This window comes from Limulus polyphemus, unplaced genomic scaffold (genome assembly GCF_000517525.1).
Source record: "Limulus polyphemus unplaced genomic scaffold, Limulus_polyphemus-2.1.2 Scaffold714, whole genome shotgun sequence".
Taxonomy (NCBI): Eukaryota; Metazoa; Arthropoda; class Merostomata; order Xiphosura; family Limulidae; genus Limulus; species Limulus polyphemus.
Genome location: NW_013666324.1, coordinates 264,873 through 270,431, shown reverse-complemented (window position 1 = coordinate 270,431; position 5,559 = coordinate 264,873). Strand labels below are relative to the sequence as shown.

Genomic DNA, 5,559 nt, shown 5'->3' with positions numbered 1-5,559 from the left:
GTTTTTAAACGTATATTTTATAAAGATTTATAAAAACCGTGCACTTTGATTTTTTTTGTTTCGTCTCTACAGGAAAAACATAACTGAAAATGGTTTAATGTTAATGAGAAAGTTCCCAAGATCCTATCGTATCTTGTTTCCTAGTTGAAACTGTGGGTCAGCTAATAGGTTACAAATCGTATTTAATTAATTAGGGTCACCCAGTGGGTCAGTGATAAGTTTGCAGGTTTTCAATGCCACAATCTGGGGTTCGATTCCACATTGTGGACAGAACACAGGTAGCCCATTGTGTAGGATTGCACCACAGTTAAAACACACGTATAAGTTCATACTGGTAGACATTTTACAAAGAAGCTCTGCATTACAACAACAGCTGACATCAACATAATATTTTTGTGATTCACATACTATTCTGTTAGGTAACAAAAGAAACTTTGAATCACAGTGATCTTAAAACATAAGTTTGTATTAAAAAAGATGATTCTTTGAAAAACTTACCTATAATTATGTATATCACCTAAAATTATCCAAACAATTTATGAAGCAATACCTAACACTCATTAGAAGTTAGAAACATATTAAGTGGTGTTTATAAAACTTTGTTATTTTCTTTGTTTGTTACAAAATCCTTTAATAATTCTGTAACAGAAATGGTATTAAGTACAATTTTTTTCACTTAAGAGAAACGAAAATTGCATAATATTCAATGCTGTTTGTGGAAGTTTAGGTTTTTCAAACAGCCCTCTTTAGTAAAATTCTTGAGTTATGAAATGTACTTTATCAATAAATTATGAAAGCGTTATAATAAATAAATCATATGTACACTTGTGCTACTGTACTTTATTTTCTTAACTATTAACTACATTTTTATAGAATTACTTATAATAATGCCACATTTAAAGTATGCTCAAAGCCTACCTAATTGCCAGCAGAAATAGGAATTGTTTTTAACTGATCCTTTAAATAAATAGTGCCTATTTCTGTGTATATTAGTTGCTGAGAAGGACACCAAACTGTCCCACGTTTATACTACGTACACAGAAAAAAAAAGTTAACCGTTATTTTAATAATATTTCAAAAGATAGCGCTAGTACTTTCTCATTCTACATTAAAGTCAGGTAGAGAGAGTTGAGGAAAGAAATTAGTTTTACATTCCGTTTGATATTGGGAACTAAACGTAACATTATTTTCGTTTAAGGTAATCGCATATATATGCAACTAAGTAGATTACGTCACATGCTAACATATTTAACATTATAATATTTTGTCTGGCTATAAATAGGCCAGGTGGTTATGGCGCTCGACTCGCAATTTGAGGGTCGCGGGTTCGAATCCCCGTCCCACCAAACATGCTCACCCCTTTCAGCCGTGGGGGCGTTATAATGTGACGATCAATCCCACTATTCGTTGGTAAAAGAGTAGCCCAAGAGTTGGCGGTGGGTGGTGATGACTAGTTGCCTTCCCTCTAGTCTTACACTGCTAAATTAAGGACGGCTAGTGCAGATGGCCCTCGTGTAGCTTTGCGCGAAATTCAAAACAAACAAACAAACTGGCTATAAATAAATTTCATTTCTTGAGAAAATATAATTTTTTTTAAGAACTCATTTTTTACTATATGGTTATCTTTAGATAGTCACGACTATTTTCAGCTAAACTTTGATGTAATACGGGCTTAATTTTCTGTGCATATTAAACTTCTGACTTGCATTTCATATGTGTAGTTCAGGGCCTTTACATCAAAAGTAGATTTTTTGAAAAAAACAATAACAACAACAACAAAAGGCCTACTGAGAATGTTCTAGTCTCTCATTAGAAGTGTCTAGCACATACTTTGTATATTTTTAGTAATTAATAATAATAGAGACAAAAAGAATGGATGAGTAATGAATAAGATGCACAGGTTAACAAACAAAACAAATAGATATACGACCATTAGATTGTTTGTTTTTAATTATGCACAAAGCTACACAAGGGCTATCTGTGCTCTGCCCAAGACCATTAGATACCTATGAGGATAAAGAATAGAAGGAAACATTTGATGAAAGAATGAACAGATAGAAATATAAAATAGACTTGGGCTGATAAAAACATTAATATTAGATAAATCTATATAAGTAAAAGAGTAACGCGTGTGCGTGCGCGCGTGCCTGGGCAACTTTTAAAACTTCTTTAAACAATGCAAAAATGAAATTAGGATTAGGGACGAAGTCACCCTATACCTAGGTTTAAAAAGCGTCGCTAGATTTGGTGTATCTTACTGGATAAGTCGATAGGATTGTCATTTTTGATCACACTATTTAGCTCAAAGTGTCTTTTTGTTCTACAGGTGTTTGGTGGGTATTGTGGAACAGGTTTAACCTCGTATTCATTGAGACGGCCATCAGATTTGTATAGAACTCTACTTACCTAACCTCCTTCGTGAATAGTCTAGGCAGGTCGCTTAACTGTTTTAATTAATTTAAATACATTTTGTAAACTTTATGCATTCAAATATAATATACCACAACCAAAAAAAATGTTTCGCACACGAAGCAGGAATTTTCCTTCTAGTATATATATATATTTATATATATCAAGAGATGACTCGGTGAATACACTGATAAAATACTGACTGAAAGATAGGTGGACCTGCCCATGGCCTGGTAGTAAGGAGCTCGACTCGCAATCAGCGGGTTCGAATTCCTGTTGCAGAATGTGCTAGACCTTTCAGCCATGAGGGTGTTATAATGTGACGGTCAATTCCACTATTCGTGGATAAAAGAGTAACCAAAAAGGTGGTGTTGACTAGCTACCTTCCCTCTGGTCTTTCACTCCAAAATTAGGGACGGCTAGCAGGAGAGGAGATGGGCTGCCTGGTAAATCTGCCCCCAAATAATTCAATGATGCATAAGCATCTTAGGTGTCCCAGTGTCGTAAGAAGCCTTTGGACTATAAACAAACAAACAAAACAAAAAAAAACGTGAAAAATTGATATGTGGGGAAATGAAGGGAAAGATAGAAAATTATTAGATGTATATCATGTTTATTAAGTTACAATACCTGTTTGTTTTTTTGCTTACACACAATGTAATATACAGACGCATAATAGCATTCCATAAATATATTAAATGTGAATTATATTTACGTAATACGATTAGTTCTGTCATATTTTGCGGAGTATTTTATTGAAAATTTGACAAGTTTGACTGGACTTCCCAACGAAATATTTAACTGTTCATATGCTGAATCTATAGTGTACACACACACACACACACACACATATATATATACTCAAATTTTAAAACCATGAACTAAATTTGTGTAAAGTTTGCAAATAGTAACGACATGAAAGATCTAACATTGAACCAATATTAATAATGGTGTGATATGCGGGTATATTATAGGCTCTTTTCTTCTTCAGAAACTTATACATATATTTTTGTTTTCTTCAAATTATTGATTATTTAGCTTCTGCACGTCATTTCGACAACATGTGGTCTAGGATTGCTAACATTATCGTGTTCTCATTGCTTCACCTTTTGTTCTTTTGATAGGTGAAGTCTTCTGCCCGCAGGATATTTCAGTACTATCTATCGAGTTGAAACTGTAGTATTTTTGCCAGTCAACTGAAACTGATAGCTGGATAATGGTGTCAGTTAACAGAGGTCATAAAGGTGACTCTGTCCACTTAACAAAGAAAGCAAGTTAACATTCTCAATATAATCATATTTTCTTTATCCAATCCTTCACTAGTTCAGCTACGGAGAATACTTATGTTAAAATAAGTCTAGAATATATTCGTGTTTAGTATTGTGGTATTCTATCTTGCAGGAAGGAAGACTACAAGACTAAACGCTTACTAGGACTGTCGGCTGGTTCTTTACGAGTATGCGCACTACAATCTGATTTAGTTAATTATAATAAAGACTTAGGTTTTCTTTTTCAAACATGTCCAGAGTCGTTATCATTTATTCAAAAGAGAGAACTCACTCAAACTATCTCGATCATAAAAATATTCGCAAATGTTCTGAGTGAACTCTGCCGTTATTGCGGAATAATATATCTGACACTTGTCGGGAAACCGGTTTTAACTGAAAATATCACAAGGGTACATTAAAATTAAATAATTATCGCTGAGCTGCATGGTAGTGGTATGTCTGCGAACTTATAACGCTAGAAACCAGGTTTCGATACCCATTGTGGGCAGAGCACAAATAGCCCATTGTGCAGCTTTGTATTTATATACAAACAAAAATTGCTGAGCCACTACGGGGGAGAATAAAAATAAAACAAAACTGTACTCCGGTGTAAGAATTACACACACGTACGAAATTGGTATAATTGGCATAAAGAGCTAGTGTAATCAATATTAATTAATTTGCCGATATTATCTATGCTCAGGATTCTTTAAATTTTATATAATGTGTAAACAACCAGTATAATTTATATGAAATATGTTGCAATATACCACTAAACATTTTGAAGTATCTGTCTACAAAATCTGAATAAATTTAAATAAATCCCCAACAACAGTTCCGTCCAACCAATCCCCAAAAGTCAATTTGATCCTATTATACCACAAAATATGTGATAAAATTATTTCATTGCACTACTTTTCTTTCGCTGTTAGGACCAACAACAATCGCATATTTTCAAGTGAATTCCCGCAGACTATATTAACGGGTCACGCAGGCGCAAACTAAATAGGAAGTATTGTCAATCTTACGAAAGAATATATTTGAAATGTTGATTATAATTTACAATTTTATTATTAAAACTATACTAAAAATTAGAATAATAAGTAGTATAATCTATGGTATTATTACTACCTTAAAAGAATTTAGTAAACTAAATTTACGGAGCCCGGATAGCTCAGTCGGTAGAGCGTTAGGCTTTTAACCTAACGGTCCAGGGTTCGAGTCCCTGTTCGGGCGAATTAAGTTTTTACATCTTTTTTTTTACCATATAAACTAAAACATTATTATTGCATTACTCAGAATATAAATATATTTTATGTAAATTTATTTGTATTTTTATTATGTGAAACCTCAATGTTAATGAAACAATCACAGACTAGGTAGCAATACTTCTATATCATTGTGCACTTTGACTTGAGTTTCATGAATAAAACTAAACACTGTGATAATGCATACTTGGTGCTTACATAAAGTACTGCAGTCAAAGAAAGAAGGGTAAATTTATAAGGTGGTATTAAAAAGAAAAAAGGCAAAAAATGTTGTAGTAGGTTTAAGGTCTGGAAAAGATACACGATACTGGGCAGTATGGTTCAAACAGTTGTAAACGTTCGTTCGTTTTGGATTTCGTGCAAAGCTACAGAGGGCTATCTGCGCTAGCCGTCCCTTATTTAGCAGTGTAAGCAGCTAGTCATCACCACCAACCGCCAACTCTTAGGCTACTCTTTTATCAACGAATTCACCGTCACATTATAACGCCCCCACGGTTGAAAGGGCGAGCATGTTTGGTGGGACGGGGATTCGAAACCGCAGATTGCGAGTCGAGCGCCATAACCACTAGGCCATGCCGGGCCAGTCGTAATCGGCTTTACGTTGATCAAACTTA

At 34.1% G+C, this 5,559-nt stretch overlaps 1 non-coding gene across 1 annotated transcript; it reads left to right on the top strand.

The window, feature by feature from the left end:
* Positions 1–4,840: 4,840 nt before the first annotated feature.
* On the top strand, positions 4,841–4,913 carry Trnak-uuu. The gene has a single exon. It is a non-coding gene; the product is annotated as a tRNA-Lys (tRNA).
* The last annotated feature ends 646 nt before the right edge of the window (positions 4,914–5,559 follow it).